The 18,906-nt window shown below is 36.4% G+C and overlaps 1 protein-coding gene and 1 long non-coding RNA gene across 13 annotated transcripts in view; both read left to right on the top strand.

The window, feature by feature from the left end:
* The window catches only part of AFG2A (AAA ATPase AFG2A), a 307,467-nt gene that overhangs the window by 129,077 nt on the left and 159,484 nt on the right, over positions 1 to 18,906 (top strand). The window lies entirely within an intron of this gene.
* On the top strand, positions 3,252 to 5,512 carry LOC149125047 (uncharacterized). Its single transcript, XR_016211997.1, has 2 exons — positions 3,252 to 3,390; positions 3,767 to 5,512. It is a non-coding gene; the product is annotated as an uncharacterized LOC149125047 (long non-coding RNA).

Genomic DNA, 18,906 nt, shown 5'->3' with positions numbered 1-18,906 from the left:
CTGGTTCACTCCCCAAATAGCTGCAACTGCCAGAGCTGAGCCAATCCAAAGCCAGAAGGCATGCGCTCCTTCCGGGTCTTCCACATGGTTTCAGGGGTCCAAGCCCTTGGACCATCCTCCACTGCCTTTCCAGGCCATTAGCAGAGAGCCGGATGGGAAGAGGAGCAGCAAGGACGTGAACTGGTGCCCATATGGGTTGCCCACACCGCAGGCAGAGGCATAACCTATGCCACAGCGCCAGCCTCCTGTTCTTCTCTCTTAAAAAATTAAATAAGCTTTTTATGTAATTAAATATATATTGACTATATTAACTAGCAGTCATATTCTTTGGTATTTACACACGAGAAATGAAGGCATTTGTTCATGCAAAGACCTATGGGTAAATGTTTACCTCAGCTTTATTTGTAATCATCTAACCAACCCCAATGTCCATCTTATGGGGTGTCAGTAAACAAGTGGTATATGTTCCTACAATGGCATACTAACTACAATGAGGAACAAATTATGGACACCTACAAAGGATGGGTGGATATCGAAAGTATTTTGCTTTGTAAAAGAAGCCAGATGTGAAATGCTGCACAGTGTACCAATTTCATTTATATAATATTCTAGAAAAGGCAGGACTATGAGGATCACAATAAGACCTGAGACTGGAATGGAATTCACCACAGAGTGGCATGAGAAAATTGGGATGATCTGTATCTTGGTTGTTGTGATTATAGGTCTGTATATATGTCAAAAACCTTCTAACTTCAAAAGTAAAAACAGTGAATTCCACAGTGTGTAAGGAGTATCTTAGTAAACTGACCATGGGAAAAAATGTAATTGAAAATGGAAAGTAAAATGTCAGCTTTATTTCTGCCATCATTCATTTCCCCTGACGGTAAGGCCTGCTGCTTCTCAGCTCTTATAGCAGCGCCTGATGTTGGCTTGGTAACCCATTTACACAAGACTCACATTATCACCGTGTCCCTGTGCTCCGAGCTCCCTCAGCAAGAAGAGACTTTGTTTCAGACTTGACCACCTGATTTTCAGGGCAGAAGTAGGTAGGACTTTAGTGATGCAAGAGGTTTTAGACTATTTGGCTTCTTAGTTGAAATTTGACTAGAGATTTTAGAAATCTATTCTAGAGAAGTTATTCAGTAACACAAAGTGAATTTATTTGCTATGTATATATGTCAAGGGCAGTTTCTAATCTGGTTTTCATTTTAATAAAGTGTGTTCTGGAAGGGACAGTGTACATGAACAAGATCAGTGCCTTGAATCATGTTGATATAGCACATCAACAACTAATAATTACCTTTCAGTAACTTTTCAGTCAGTTAGGCCAGGCAGATGTAGTGCATGAAAGTTACATATTGTTGCTGTGTGCATGAAGATACTTGATGACAGAGTATATGTTTGTTATGAAAAAGCAAAGACAATGATAAGCTAATTAGATTGTTGCCTTATTTTTTCCATTAAAGTACAAAAAAAGTATTTCATGTAATAATATAGGAACTAGAGTTTCTTGGACTTGATCTAGCTCCCTTTTGGGATGCTGGATTTGCAGGCAGCGACTTAACCCACTGTGACACAAGGCTGATTCTAACAGAAGTCTTAAGGCTGTTAGCTAGATACCAGATAAAGCTGAGACCAGAAAACTTCCATACTATATGATTGACCTTATAAATAAAGTTTTTTAGAACACAGCCACAACCATTCAATTACTATCATTGATATTTTTACCGTGCAATGGCAGTGTTGAATAGTTAGCACGTAAGACTATATGGCTGACAAGGCAAGAATGTGTACTGTCTGATGTGGTAAGAAAAAAATTAGTTGACCTGTAAAGTTTAAAAATTAAAGGTTTTTGGACCCAAATTATCAAGATGAGTTGTTTCTTGTTATTGGCTGGTTTATAGTCATTTACCAATTATCTCTTTAGCACCTGTTACGTATCACAGAGTGTTAAATGATAGGAAAAAACAGACATGCCCTACAAAACTCTTTTCGTTTTGTATTATCAATTATAATACAGCTTTCAAAAATTAGAACAGCTAGTACATACTCCTATGAGAGATCTTAGCTATGTGAAGGAACAATAATACGGATCCTCTTAGAAAAAGACTGTCAAATATTTGACACCACAGATGTTCCAAGCCATTTTCTGTTTCTGGTTCTCTTGATCCCCTTCTATGTTACTAAGTTATTTTTTTCTATTATATTTATTGCCATCTGCTTGCTTATTTACTGGGTTTATTAATGTCTCTCTCTTGTTCTTTTGTAAGCTTTACGAGGGCAAGAATTTTTGTGTTTCATTCACTGATACATGCAAGTAAGTACCTGAGACACATAGTGATAGTTCATGTGAAGGAGGCCACTATAAAGTAGTGCCTTTGGGACGTGTCAGATTTTTCACATCAGCTATAATTTTGCTAATCAGAAAGCAAAAGATTTACTGAGTTAAGTTTTGTTTCTTTTTGAAAAAAAAAAAGTATTTTTATAGTTGTTTTAATTCCTCAGTTTATCAGCAGTTCTACATAGTGTATGTAGTTTTTTCTTGGGGGTTATGTGTGACTAGTATTGTTTTGAATATTCCAGGAATAAATATATATATATATACATTTTAAAGCTTTATTTATTTGATAATTAGAGTTACACAGAGAGGAAGAGACAGAGAGAGAGAGAGAGAGGGTAAGAGAGCGAGCGAGCACAAGAGCACGCTTTGTTTTCATCTGCTGGTTCACTATCCAAATAGATGCAATGGCCTAAGTTGGGCCAGGGTGCATCCAGGAGCCAGAAGCCTCTTCCAGATCTACCATGTGAGTGCAGGGGCTCAAGCACTTGGGTCCTCTTCCACTGCCTTCCCAGGAGCATTAGCAGGGAGCTGGATTGGAAGTGGAGCAGCCAGGTCTCAAACCAGTTTCCATATGAGATACCAATGTTATATGCAGCAGCTTTACCTGCTGTGCCACAACACTGGTGCCTAAAAGTATATTTATTGACTAAAAGATTGCACACTACAGTTAAGACTTACATTAACTACTCTGATGACTTTGAGGAAATAATCTGGTTGAGAGTTTAACCATCATAAAATAATTAATAATTTCTCATAACACTTCTCTTTCTGTTGCATTCAGGACTATGTTTTGGAGATTGTTGATTGTCCTGAGTATATTGTTACAAAACTGGTAAGGAGCATAGTATTCTGTAACCAACTTTCTATAAGTTGATATTTCTTTTTTTATTTTATTTTTATTTTTTGACAGGCAGAGTGGACAGTGAGAGAGAGAGAGAGACAGGAGACAGAGAGAAAGGTCTTCCTTTGCCGTTGGTTCACCCTGCAATGGCCACCGCGGCCAGAGCGCTGCGGCTTGCGCACCACGCTGATGCAATGGCAGGAGCAAGGTACTTCTCCTGGTCTCCCATGGGGTGCAGGGCCCAAGCACTTGGGCCATCCTCCACTGCACTCCCTGGCCACAGCAGAGAGCTGGCCTGGAAGAGGGGCAACTGGGACAGAATCCGGTGCCCTGATCGGGACTAGAACCCGGTGTGCCGGTGCCGCAAGGTGGAGGATTAGCCTAGTGAGCCGCGGCGCCGGCTTAAGTTGATATTTCAAATTCAAGTTTATGACCTCAACCTACTACGTTCCTCCAGAGAGTAAGAAAAGCCACATCTTCTCATTAAGTACCAAGGATTTTCTTCATGAAACACAAAGAAGGAAAGAGAAAACTATTATGTCTCGCCTTTTCTTCTTTTTTAAGACTTATCTATTTATTTGAAGGGCAGAGTTACAGAGAGCAAGATCTTCCATCTGCTGGTTCACTCCCCAGATGACCACAACTGCTGGAGCTGGGCCTATCCGAAGCCAGGAACTTTTTCTGGATCTTCTACATGGGTGTGGGGGTCGAAGGACCTGGGCCATCTTCCACTTCCTTTCCCAGGCCATCATCAGGGAACTGGATCAGAAGTAGCACAGCTGGGACTTGAACTGGCACCTTTATGGGGTGCCAGTGTTGCAGGCTGTATCTTTACTCATTATACCACGACAACGACCCCTATAATATCCATCTTTAACAGTATAGGTAGATGTACAGAAAATTTATTAATAAAGTATGCCTTTGTGTATTTCACTGCAGGTTTTTAGGTATTATATTTCAATTGAAATATAAATTAGGAAATATGAAGGGATTCATCAAAATCCAGAAGTATTACTCTGAGATAACAATTATAAGTACTTTTGGTTTGACTAAAAATTGAATACATTGAAGAAATCAGAAAAATCCAGAAATATTAGTATAAGATAAAAATTATTACCGCCTTTGTTTGAGAACTTACTGTATAATGGGCAATGTGCTTTACATACATCATTGTAATTCTGGTAACCCTTTAGAGTAATATTTCATCTTATATCTTGAAGATAAGAACATTGCTACTCAAAGAGATTAAATTGCTTTTCTTCTCTCTATCACTAATAGACAATAAAGGCAAGGATGCCTTTATCTCTAAACACCTGTCCATTATCCTATAGCGTTATCTGTTTCATATGTCGCTGATTTGTCAGGAAGTTGGCAATTCTTTATGTCCATAAATTCTTTTGAAACTTTCATATTATATAAAATTTATACTATATAGTTTTAAAATACAAATTTTCCTAATATTTGATTGTTTACTATACTCTGAATAAACTGAGGAGAGATGTAACAAAATGAAGTGATAAACAATGTAATTTTTGTTTTAAAATGTTGATACAAAGTATAAATAAGCAAAAGTATTGTGCCTAACTCTATTAACCAAAGAACATCTTTATTATGTAAACTGACTGCTAAGGAAACTAGGATTTTATATCAGACTTTTAAATCACTATATTTTGTTCATATCATTAGCTAGGACTTGCATACCCTATTAGCCAGTATTATGTAAGAGCATATTTACCTTCCTTTTATTTGAAGACATTTGCATTCTGATTTGACATAGATATTGATAGTCTCTGGTTAGTATAAACACCAATTTTTGAATGGGGTAATGCAAAGAAGTCACTAATTCCTTGTTTTGGTGAAATACTAGCATTTCTGGTAAAGTTTGTATATTAAAGTCTTATGGTAATATGAAAAAAGGCTTGTCTGAAAACATTGGGAGACTTAAGTTTTAGTATTCTGTATTTGCTTCAAATGGCTTCTATTTCTGTGTTCTAGTTACACCCAAATGAATTCTTTTCTCTCTTAGAATATGTTGTATAACCAGGAAAGAATAAAAGGTTAATGATTATAATGTATTAAAGATATTGCATACATTTTGAAAATTATGCATTTTTATTATCATAGAGGGAGGACCTTATTCACACTTTCAATTAATACAAAAGATTGCCTTAAATATCTATTCAATTAATATATGATTGCTTGACAGACTGACTTAATGAATAAAGCTCTAGATTCCAAAATGTTTTAGAGCCTCCCTTTGAATGGAATCTGGTGGGTTTTTTTTTTAACTTGGTTTTGGAAACATTAAATTAAAAGATTGCTTAATGTTGGTATTAAGTTGCTTTCTGTAATTGCCAAAAAGAAATTACAGTGTCTTGTTAGAGATAAATAAGAAAATAAGTAAATAATGAAAAAATGATGAATTTGATAAATTGTTAATTTTTATTTTATCAGATCATTGATGTTAAAATGCAGGCAGTGTTAAAGTCCTCCTTTAGATTACATGTAGCATCTGCCCCTTAAAACAGCAATATTACCAAAATTGCTTCTTATTCTAAGGACTTAGTTTTTTTTTTTGTAGTTTATAATTATTTATGGATCACAGTAAGTCTTATAATCTTAATTATTTCCATTTTTCATATCCATTCCATCTGAGAGAATAGTTCTGTGGAATAAGTTTGTCTAAATATTGGCCTGAAGTACAAAATGTGGAGTGTAGAAACTTAAATATAGAATGGTCAGTTTCTTTTCTATATTTTATCAGACTTCCATCTCTTAGCATTTTTTATTTTGTTTCTGATGTTTTAAAAGTTCTTTGAAAAGTATCCCCAGGAGATAGAGGCTCTGTTAAGATTCTTTCCTATGTGCTTTATTCTTTTCATGTTTCCCTTTTTGCCCAATGAATTTGATTTTTTGATGCAGTTTATATATGTACAAAATCTTTAGATTCTGGCTTCTTGACCTAGAGAATAATTTAATACTAGGTTTTAAATCCTTGTATTTTGATGATCATTAATAGTCAAATCTGATTTATAAGCAATTTACTGTAATTTAGTTACCAAAGTTTGATGGGGAGCAATTCGCAGATCTATATTTTCCTTTTTTACATATTTATAAACATTTGATAATTGTCATCTTTTTTTATTTTATATGTTTGAACTTCAAAGAATTGAGGCTCAGTATAAATACATATCTTTCTGTAGGCATTTTGTTTTCATAGATTTTGAGTTGGACTTAATATATACTGAAATGTGCATTTACAAAGATGATCTTTTCCAAAGCTGTGCTTGCTGTCCTTGCTAGGAGAATGATTTAGTTGGATGGAGAAGGTTGCTTGCTTTACTATTTATCATTTTCCCAGACAAACCCGTGGAGACAGGCTACTGATAGGATACGAGAAAAACAACAAAAACAAATAGAGCGCTGTGGCCTGGAACTGAATTGTATTATCTGTGCTGTCAGCTAGAGCCTTTGCTCACTTACCCAGACGATCTCCAGAGGGATTAAAACTTCCCCTGCTTTAGTGATAGCCTTTACGTGTGCTGCAGTCTTGCATCCAGTTACTCTTTTTTTAAGCTGTCTATAAACAGGTTTTCATAGCTTGCAAAATCTTTACCAGTTTAATCTCTGGGAGAAGTGGTTGTGCTGATGAATCAAGCAGAACTGTCACTAGTTAAAGGAATGCATATCACCTGGACTTTGTTTTCAGTTGGCATATGTAACTCCCCTCAATCCCCTTATTGAAATTGATTTGAGACATTTTTATTTTGTCGTCTTTGTTAAAAGCAAGAAGAAAAACAGGGTCATATAAGTTCATTGATATGCCGGCAGTTCAAGGGTTGTTTGGGAGACATTTCTCTCTTTACAAATGTTATACTGAGAATTATAAATGTGCACAAGTTTTAGAAGGATAGAATTATAAAAACAACCAAAAATTTAAATAAACCTCAAAAGACGTCATCCAAACAAAAATTACTGCAATCAGCTTTTACCTCAAGCATGATTGTCTGAGCTATCCAGGAAGCTTACTATCTAATTCTTTTCTTGTTGAATTCTAGTAATGGGTATTTTGTAAACTTACTGTAAAGCAGTGGATGTCATCTGAACAATTTTGTCCCTTTCTTCACAACCTGTATCCCCAATTCTAGAAATTTTTGATTGTCTCAAGAGAAGGGCTCATACTGGCATCCAGTGGATGGAGTCATGGATCTTGCTAAATATCCTGTGATGTACAAGAGCCGCCCCCTCCCAATGAATGATTATTTAGCCTGAATTGTCAATAGTGCTGAGGTTAAGAAACTCTAATATGTGTATTTTTATCTTGATAGGAGTTCTTCCAAATAAACAGCCACACTATTTTATAGAGAGATTCCGTTTTGTTTGCATTACAAATATGAAAGAAAAGAGGCTTTAGATACTGATTCGAGGATTTATGGATACAGTAAACACAGATATCTTCGAAGTTTATGGAGATAATATGGTGATCTTATGATATGAAGAAGTGGAAAATAATCCTGTTTCCTCACAGAAGGATATGAGAAATTTTATGTTATTTTTCTACCTTCACAAATGTGAAAGGAAGTTTCTGCTTTCTAGAAGATGAAGTTGCATAGAACTACATGTATATTTGAATAAATCATTTAATAAAAAAGTAATCTGAAGTCTAGGATTATCTTTCTTGGCAGAATCAAGAGCTTTAAATGCTGAATGTGTTTTTTTAATATGAAAATCTAATATCTGAGCCTCAGTTAACACATTTGTAAAGTAAGGTGGTGATTTTAAACTTGTCAGGTGGGTGTTTCCTCATTTATACGTGGTGATTTGTATTGACACTACACTTATCAGCTGTATCTGATGGCTGAACTTGAGTATAAGAAGTAGACAGTTCCTTGTTCACTAAAAAAGTGGAGTTCGAACCTCCATTTTTAGTGCTGTGTGCTCACTCAATAATAATTTCTAGTAGAAGGATTCATGTGTAACCACACATATAAACACAAACTTACTGACTTAGTGGCAGGGATATTAGGAGGTGACAAAGAGTACTTACCTTGCCTTCCAGAGATAAGTTTTAGTTTTTGGGAACTTGACATACCCATAGTGCTCATTTATGGTTCCTATAATTAGTAAGTGAGGCAGAACATATAACCTTCAAACAGATTTAATGATGTTCTCATCCATAGTGCCAAAGCAAAAAAGACAATGGTGAGTAAATGTAACTGATTTTCTTATTCCCACTATATTACAAAAAATACAGTTGATCTTATCTTTTAAACAATGATGTTGTCTGCCATACTCTCCAATGCACCATTAACTTACTAAATGCTTGTTATGAAAAAGTTCTGCTTTCTGTAAAAGAGGAAAGGATGAAAAAATTGCAGTTTGGAGTCACAAATCATAGCCTGTCACTTTACCTTTGTTTACGTGCTTAAGAAGAAGTTGTCTCCTTAGTGGAGACAGACAGGAGATCTGTATTCTGTCATGACAAGAAGTCTTGGGTTTTTTCGTCCTCCCTAGTTAAGGGTCTACCTAGAGTTATATGGCTAGTTTAGAGAAAAATTTGGGCAAGAAATTGAATCTCAGAGCTAAAAAATGCAGTTTGATGCTCTTGGAGATTATAGTGTATAAAATAAAATTTTTCACAGGTGTTAGGAAACAAAGTAATAAATTTCATAGGTTGTATAAATATTTTAAAGGACATTTTTATTAAAAAGTTTTCAGTAGTATATTATATGATTCAAAGAGCAAGACAGTACACAGTGTAGAAAAATACATGTTGATAACTCCCACATTTGAACCCCAGCCTTGTCCTTTCTACCTCATCTGGTTCAGTCTGCTGGTGTTGGCTTTTATTGATTGATTTAATTTATTTGAAAGGTAGGGTGAGACCTCTCATGTGGGAGTTGGCTCCTCAGTGCCTGCTGTAGCCAAGGCTGGGCCAAACCAAAACCAGAATCCAGGAATTTACCTACCTTTATCTCCTACATGGTTGGCAGGGACCAGATACTCCAGCCATTGTCTTCTGCTGCCTCCCAGAGTGTGCATTAGCAGGAAACTAGAATAGAGCTCAAATAACTAGAATAGGGCTTGGCTCCAACCTATGCACTCTGCCTTGGGTTATAGGTGTCTCAAGCAGCATCTTTTAGGTCAAGCAGTAACCTCCGATGATTTATTTTATATATTTTTATTTTATACAAAAGCACTGCCATTACTAACAGTACCACAATGAGTTCTTTTGTGTGTCATTTTTTTGTACTTTGTTGTAGAAAGTGGGATTTCTGTATTAAAGGTAAGTGAATTTATAATTCTGATAGTGGTGTATTTCCTTCTACAGTGGTTCTATTTTACACTTTTTTTCACATTTGACTTTTTTTGAATGCGTCAAAGTTTCCAAGTTGGAATTAGTAGCTAATAACTAATTGAGAAAGTTAGTTAAACATAAATATGCATCTGTTTTCCATTCTTTTGTTTATGGCAAATAATTTTTTTGAGACTAGTCTGCTCAGTAGAAGTCTATAATATCTAGGCAACAGTGTATCAAGTTCAGTATTTGGCTTCTGTAAAGTGAAAACTTGAGATACTCTGTACTCTGAATGTCACTTTATTTTTAAAGCTGTTCTGCTTATACCAATTTAATAATTATTTTAGTTATTTACCTTTTTTCAGTCTTACCTAAGTGATTGCCTTTACTTTCTTAGAAACAATACATTTTTAAGTCTTATTTTATAGTTTATATAATTAAATCACATAAATTCAGCATTAAGTAATGGTTGAAGTAGAATTTTTGATTCAAAGTATTTTAATCATGTTTTGTCCACTGATATGTCGCCATGTTTATTATGGCCATATTAAGTGCTCTGTAATACTAACTAAATGGGAGAACAGAAGGAAAAGTATATGCAAACAGGCTCAGCTGACTATTATGCACCCAAAAGAAGAGAGCAAGAGGCTGAGGGTTGGGGACTGGGGAGAGGATGGCAGAAGGTATACTGGTCAGCCAGGGAATTTAACCTGCCTGGGCTGAAATTTCTAGGAAGTGATGTACTTTGCTGTCCAATTTCCTAACTTCTCTTCATAGACATAAAAAAATTAAGATGAAATAGAATAGTATGCAGGGTGGGTTCATCTTTACTCCTTATTTGGCTGTCATTTTCCAACTTGTTTATTCTTGAAAATCATAACATTTCCTGCCAGAATTGATGGGCTAGATGTGCTAAGGCTTAAGGAGCTTTAGACCAGATTATAATGATAAAGGATCAGTTTACATAATAATGTGCTTTGAGGCCATGATTGTGGGATATTTTCTTGCAGTGACCAGTAATTTTCATCTCTTCTAAACTCACAGAATTTATTATCAACTCCGACCAACCATTTTAGTTTTGTCTGAATTGTTGGACTGGTCAAGGGACTATAGGAGGAACCCTGAAAATTAATCACTTCCGTTGAGGAAATAATCCATAAATTTTCAATTTCTACAAGGAGTCATTAACACAATTTCCATGTTTTACATTCTGCCTTTAAATATCCTGACATCCAAGTAGTTTTCCTAAGAAAAAACAATAATAATTAAGGGCAAACGATAACCAGTTTCAAGAAGAGATATTTAGCCTAGTGTTAAGATGTTCCACATCAGAATACATAGGTTTGATTTCCACCTCTGGTTCCTGAATCCAGGAATCCAATTTGAAACATGCTGATTTGGACCTTGGGAAGGAGGGTGATGGATACTGTAATTGGGTTCCTGACACCTACATATGAGACCTGAATTGCATTGCTGGCTTTTGTAGACATTTGGGAAGTGAACCAGGGAGTGCGAGCTTCCTGTCTGTCTGTATCGCTCTGTGCACTGATAACATCATTTTATCCATGCTGTTAACCAATAAAAATTACTATTAATTAAGCATCCTTTCAGTTCATATGTTGATACCTTTTTTTTTTTCTCACTCTGTGTGTTACCATCATAAACATGACCCCCTAGCAGGACTGAGTAAGGATTATGACTGCTGTCAGATTCAGTCTTCTCATCTAAAGACTGTTAATTGCATCACATTCTACAGGGATTCTTATATCTCCTTGGAGCGCAATGAAACCTTTTCCTTCAGAGTTCGTAAAAGATGAATATGTTGAAGATGATTGTTCAGTAAGCTTTGTAAGGGGGCAGACCTGACTGTTTAATTTGAAATTGTCCACATCACAGAAACTGTAGCACTCCATATGTTTCATTCCTGATCCAGGGTGCCATGTACTAATTTGATTGCCTGGTGATTATATTTGTTTTATTGTTCACTGCCTCACTTATTTCTGTATATTACCCTGTATGTCCAAAGTGTAAATTCAAAGCTTAACCTGTTTTAGTATCTTTGATTGTACTTAGATAATCAAGTAAATAATCTCCCCAGGATATATTAATGAGAATGATTGATTTGCTCTGAGATCAATATATTCATTTGATTGTGTGTCTTTGGATACAATACTACTTTGATATTGAATGAAGTATTAACTGTTGAATGAAAATACCTAATAGATTTTTTTTGTTGTGTTGATAAACTCTTCTTCCTATACCTAAGATTTCTCTCTTTGTATTTTGTTAGTCTCCTTTAATAAACAGAGCACAAAGCTGTACTTCCATCCTGTTACCTTTGGTTAGTATGTATTTGTTGGCTTATTATGTTCTGAGTTGTGTTTTAAAATCCACTTCTTTCATCTAGATGTATTCTGCTTGCAGTACAGAAGAATATATTTTTTGCGTTTGTCAGCTGAAGAGTGTCATTCCTGTTATTTTAACATTTATATTTTACTTTGTAAAATTAAACTTTTTTTACAGGGAAAGCTTTTGTCAGAGGAACTTTTATCTGCGGGGCGGGGGGAGTGTTGAAAAGACGATTGTTTTGGAAAAGTCAGTTGTACTTCAGTATGAAAGTGGAAAGCTAGGGGCTAACACTGTGATATAAAAGGTTAAGCTGCAGCCTGCAGCGCTGGCAACCCATAAGGGTGTTGGTTCAAGTCCTGGCTGCTTCACTTCTAATCCAGCTCCCTGCTAATGTGCCTGGATTCTGGCTTCAGCCTGGTCCAGCCTAGACCCAGCTGTTGTGGACATTTGGCGAATGAACCCCAGTGGATGGAAGATTCTCCCTCTGTTTGTCTCTTTCTCTTTCTCTCTCCCCGCCTCTCTCTGTATTGCTGTCTTTCAAATAAATAAATATATATATTTTGAAAAGTGGAAAGCTAGCATATTTAACTACAAAGATGTTTAAAATATCAAAAATAGTACTTCCTATAAATGTGTTCATATAAAGGACTAGAGGATACTATTCAACGATAACAGTGATTAATTCTTTTTTTCTGAAAATTCATTTTGTAAGTCATTTAATCTTTTTCATTTTAAAAGGAAAATGATGTGTCAGCTTCCAGCTTTGATCTGTTGAGTTAGAAGCATAATCCATATAGCACTTTAGCACTTCTGTATAATCTACAGATACTTATGAGTTCTCAATGATCTTTAATCATTTTCTCTCAGTATTAGCATTAACATCTCCAATAAATTTTATTATAATAGATTATTTAGTTAAGAAGAGGAATAGGTTTTATCTCCAAATGGGCGATATATACTACAATGAGCATATTATATCCTTATTGCATCTCTGTGTATCCTGGTATTTATTTCTTTATTGTGTGATTGTCAGTTTTAGGGGAAAATGTCTTTTATCAGGATGTTCATCTTTTTAAAACTGACCATAAATGATACAACATAATGAAGTTGAGCCACAGATGTTCCAAACTATTTGCTTCTTAACTGAATGAATGAATTAAAATCTAACTTTGGGTATTATGCTTCCTTCCTTCATCAGAAATTCTTTTGCATACAGTTCCTAAGTTATGATTTTTCTCGTTTTGTTTGGCGATTTTAAAGCAACCGGAAGATGTATATTACTTTTCCATGAGTTCCTAGCACTACAACTTTTACTGAAAGCATATGAATATGGTGTCCTTTTGAGTTAAATGCTTGATTCCAGATGTCTCCACATAAACAGAATTTGGAAAGACTATCCTTACATGTATAGGAAGCAGTGTTATTAGTGGATTCATTTTGAATTTTTCTTTTAAAATAGTGTATTGATTTTTCTAGACAGGTATAGAAAAATGAGAAGTCTGGCCGGCGCCGTGGCTCAATAGGCTAATCCTCCACCTTGCGGTGCCGGCACACCGGGTTCTAGTCCCGGTCGGGGCGCCGGATTCTGTCCTGGTTGCCCCTCTTCCAGTCCAGCTCTCTGCTATGGCCAGGGAGTGCAGTGGAGGATGGCCCAGGTGCTTGGGCCCTGCACCCCATGGGAGACCAGGAAAAAGCACCTGGATCCTGGCTCCTGCCATCGGATCAGTGCGGTGCGCCGGCTGCAGCGGCGGCCATTGGAGGGTGAACCAACGGCAAAGGAAGACCTTTCTCTCTGTCTCTCTCTCTCACTGTCCACTCTGCCTGTCCAAAAAAAAAAAAAAAAAAAGAAAGAAAAATGAGAAGTCTTGGCTAGATGAAGCTGTCCCTTGAGACTGTACATCTCTAGTAGACACTGGACTCCTGGGCAGAAAAAGTGATATCACATATTTGCCAGATTTTTTTCCAAGCATTAATCTTTCATTTTTCCTTGAGAAATAAGGCAAGAAATTGATTTATAGAAATAATTCAGGTCATTTGTCATGTACTTCCTTAAGTATCCCACCCCTTTTATTTTTTTTAAAGATTTATTTATTTGAAAGGCAGAGTTACACAGAGAGAGGAGAGGCAGAGAGAGAGAGTCTTCCATCTTCCATCTGCTGGTTCACTCCCCAGGTGTCCGCAACGGCCAGAGCTGCACCAATCCGAAACCAGGAGCCAGGAGCTTCTTCCTGGTCTCCCACTTGGGTGCAGGGGCACAAGGACTGGGGCCATCTAGTACTGCTTTCCCAGGCCATAGCTGAGAGCTGGATCAGAAGAGGAACAGCCAGGACTAGAACCAGCGCCCATTTGGGATGCAGGCGTTTCAGGCCAGGGTGTTAACCCGCTGTACCACAATGCTGTCCCCAAGTATCGCACCTTTAACTAAAGATAGCTGACCCCTGTTAGTTCATGTTTCTCTTTTCCTGTCTTTCACAGGACATTTAAAAGTTTTCAGCACTCTAGTTCCTCCTGACTATCCTGCTGTCTTAAAAATGAACCTGAGAAGACCACCAGTGACTGTCAGACTATAATTACTTCTTTTCTTTTGCCCTTGAAGGACACAGATTGGAAATTCTATACCCCACAGTTCTAATGACACAATAATTTTACCTTCTGCTGACTCTGTATCCAATTCTCTTTATTTCAGTTGGATTTTATTTAAAGATTTGTTTGTTTTGAAAGAGTTAGAGGGGCTGGCACTGTGGCATTGTGGGTAAAGCTGCCGCCTGCAGTGCTGGCATCCCATATGGGCGCCAGTTTGAGTCCTGGCTACTCCACTTCCAATCCAGCTCTCTGCAATGGCCTGGGAAAGCAGTACAAGATGGCTCCAGTCCTTGGGGCCCTGCACCTGCGTGGGAGACCTGGAAGAAGCTCCTGGTTTCTTACTTCAGATTGGCGCAGCTTCAGCCATTGTGGCCAGTTGGAGAGTGAACTGGTAGATAGAAGATGTTTTCTCTCTCTCTCTCTCTTTTTCTCTCCCTCTCTCTCTCTTTGCCTCTCCTCCTCTCTCTTTGTAACTCTGACTTTCATATAAATAAATACATCTTTAAAAAAGAAGAAGAAGAAAAAGAGTTAAAGAGAAAGGGAGACAGAATCTTCCAACCACCAGTTAACTGCCCAGATGACTGCAACGGCCAACGCTGGCCAAGGCAAAGCCAGAAGTCAGGAGCTTTGGTCTCTCACATTCTATTGTTTTCCCAGGCCATATGCAAGGAGCTGCATCAGAATTGGAGCAGCCAGGACATGAACCAGTGCTGACATGGGATGCTGGTGTTGCAGGTGGTGACTTCACCAGACACACCACAAAAGCAGCCCCTTAGTTTGATTGGACAATCACTTTAATGCAACATAAGAATGGTAGAAAGGCTGAATCTGATCAGAGCCACTGGTTTGGTTTTTGTCTTTTAATTCAAAACTTATCTTTTTTCTTCTCCATTCCAAATGTTGTTCTGGTTCCATTCTTTTCCTGGATTATGGCAGTGCTTCTTGCTGATATCTCTGCCACCAGTGTTCCTTCCATTTCTTAATACTCTTTCTGTAGGAATGTCTTTACTCAACTGTACTGAAAAAGAACTGTAGAGATTTCCTTTTTGTTTCTTCAAGCCTAGTGCTCCGTTCTGCCTGTTTTATTGCTTGTCTTATGTGGAAGTTATCCTGCACATCCTCTAACCACTATTTTCATTTTCACTGAACATTTACTCATTTATGCCGACAGTTCCATCCTCGGTAGTCTTGTGCTTTCTACACGTTTGTGTTCATTATTTTCTCCAAGCAGTGCTTATTTTGTCTCTTCCCCATTTGTCCCAGGCTATCCTCATTACTTTTCCTCAGCCATCTCTTATCATTTCCATAGTTTTTCTTTTTTTCTTTTTTTCTCGATTATGCCTTCTCTGACTTGTCTTCTGTACCAGTTGGTTTAGTTCTTGATTTTTCTCTAATAGTTCATGTTTTCCTGATTTTTTTCCTATCTAATAACCTATAATTATGTTGGTCAGAGAGATCAATTTATAGTTTTGATAACTTGCAGGTGATATTCTATCAATACTTATCCATTAAGTGAAAAATACAGAGGTTTAGTATTTCCTTAGTTTTCACAGGGTTCAATAATGAACAAATACCTAAGTAGAAAAAAATGTTTTAAAATGACTCTATAGTTATGGAAATTTCACATCAGCAGAGGGCAGTCAAACCAAAGTTCATTCTGCTATTTTATGAAAAAAAGTTTTATCTGTGAGAGTGATTCTACTTTGGACTCTGGTGGTACTTCATAATCCATTTATAACAGAATTTCAGAAACTTAAGAGGTCTATGGAATTGTATTAAATGTGGTTAGCCATGAAAGTGATTCTGTTTAGAAAAAAAAACTGAAATTAGATTTTTTTGAACACCAAATGCTTTATTATTTGGTGTTTTTGATGGTTGGCTACTTCGCATAGAAATTTGATCTTCTTACCTCAGAAACTGTATTTCTATTAAATTAATCTTTGTTAATTAGGCTGTTTTTTCATTCAAAGAATGTTAAGTTTTATAGAATACCTTTAATTTCCCCTATGAATTTGAAAAAAAAAAGTTTTCATTAGGGGTTACCATAAAGTACTCACTACAGTGTAATAAGGAAAATTCTTAAGGTTTTATGGAGTTTATCTTCCTGAACCTTTGCTCTGGCCCACTGCAAATAACTAATGATCTGTATTTACAGAAATGCTCCGTTTCATCACACCTCCTGGAGATGAATCTATTACCTATTAAGGGAGAATAGTTTTTACTAACCAGTGTTTAACATATACCAGTGGTATTACTGTATTTCCTGTTTTGTGTTCACAATAAGATTCTGAAAAACTGGCTTCGTGTAAATACTTCACTGACATTCCAGACAAGTATAATCTTGTCTGCTGGTAGGCAGGAAAGAGTGATGTCTTGGAATGCTATTGAAAAGGAAATCTCTTTGTGTTCCACAAATGATACCCCTAAACCTTTTAAGAATATAATTTAAAAATGACAGCTCTGTATTTGCTTTTCCTTCCGTTTATTAACTTTGCATACATTCAGTTCAGAAATGCATTTAGTCAGAAAAGAGTCTATTGTGTCTGAAAGAGAAGCTTCTTCCTTGTGGGCTGTTGAAAATTGTTGGTAGAAATGTCACAGAGTAAACATAAAAACAGATATAGTAAATAATTAATCTCTTTGTTCTGTTAGCTTAAACTTCATCAAGCTGCTGATCATTTTCCATAGACTTGAAAGATGTTCTTCTTCCACTTCTTTCTGAAACTTCACCTATCTCTGGAGGTGATTGTTTTTAGAACACAGATTATATTTTTTGAAAGATCTGGGCTTTTTGTCACTTTATTTTCAATGCAAGTCATTAAGATATATTAATATCAATTATGTAACCTTGAATTATTTTTTTCTATGGATTGTCTTATACTTAATTATGGTAGCTTATAATTCTCTTAAAATTATACTAAAATTTCTGTTCACTGAAGAAAATGCAATGATTAAATCATTGCTAGAACAGATACTGCAGATGAGACTTTTGTCTGATTTCCACATCAGCAGCTCATTTTCTTTCTTATTACATCACCACTAACATATCTGATTACTTACAGTGATCTTCTAACTCAGCCCACTTAACTACCCAGCAACATAGTCATCTATAAGAGTTCCCAAACAAAGGGCAAGCGCTGTGGTCCATATGAGTATCAATTCATGCCCCAGCTGCTCTACTTCTCATCCGACTGCCAACTAATGGCCTGAGAAGAGCAGCAGAAGATGGCCCAAGTGGTTAGGAGCCTCTTACCCATGTGGGAGACCTGAAAGAAGCTCCTGGCTTCCGGCTTTGGCCTGCCCCAGCGCTGGCTGGTGGGGCAGTCTGGGAATTTCTTTCTCTCTCTCTCTCTTTGTCTCTCTCTCCTTCTGACTTTCATATAAATAAATAAGTCTTTTTAAAAAATAAAAGTGTTTCCAAATACAAGATTTAAAATGCCTACTTATAACTTTTATATTTTAGAAAAAAATTATGCTTATTATGGTCAGATAATTCTTGTAAGTATATATGACACATTATATCCTTTGTTTTTATATTTGCTTAGGCATTATTCTTCATATATGCCATTTCTCATCAACCTGCCATGTTGAGTTTTTAAGTACTGAGGACACTGCATTTTCAATAAATCTTTTAAAGGGAATCATTTAAGGCAACAAAGATACTAATTTGTGATTCTATGGTATTAGAAACTGATTCCCTCTACCTTGCTGCTGTGACGAAAATCTCATCACTTTAGGTGGGTTCTCTTTCAGATCAAGAGGAATGAGGAAATGTAGTAACAGACTGCTCATTCCTCCCTTTAAGGCCATAACTCATAAAGGAGTTCTATCATTTCTATCCTGTGACTGACCTTTAAGATCACCTTGAGCTGTAAGATAAGCTACCAAATACATATGAGAAGTTTTCATTAAGTTTTTCCCATTAATTTGAATATACTTATTTAGTCCCCCATGCACATAATAGCTAGGGCTGAGCCATGATAAAGCCTGGAGCTTGGAACTCAATCCAGGTTGGGTTGCTAGAGACCCAAGTACATGAAATTTGAGAGATTTTTTAAAAGTTCATATAGGATGCATATTAGGAAAAATTTATGTGTGGATTTCAAAAAAATAAATTTGCACCCAAATACATCTTTTAAGTCCATTTTCCTGCATATTTTTTGAAGTTCCCTCATGTAATCTCTATTTTGAGTAGAAGGGTGCACAGCCTGAAGTTAGAAATTTTATTACTAAATGAAACAGGCAACATAAAAGCAAAAAACTAGTAGTCTCTATAATTTACATTAGTGATATTGACTGTTATTGTCCATGACTTCCTTTTTGAAACATACTCTTATTTTATTCAACATGATTCAGTAACCCCTTAATTTTTCTTCTACTTCTGTGTCCCCTATACCTCTTTAAAATAATTATTTTCCTCTGCATAGCCCTAAAATTTTGTAGTTCATCAAGGCTGTGTGCTAGGACTCTCTCTTTTTCTCTTTTCTTGGACAG

This window comes from Oryctolagus cuniculus, chromosome 8, assembly GCF_051225735.1.
Source record: "Oryctolagus cuniculus isolate XC-2025 breed Fujian yellow rabbit chromosome 8, ASM5122573v1, whole genome shotgun sequence".
In the NCBI taxonomy this organism is placed as follows: domain Eukaryota; kingdom Metazoa; phylum Chordata; class Mammalia; order Lagomorpha; family Leporidae; genus Oryctolagus; species Oryctolagus cuniculus.
Note: the sequence above shows the minus strand (reverse complement) of the source record. Positions and strands in the feature narration are given on the sequence as shown.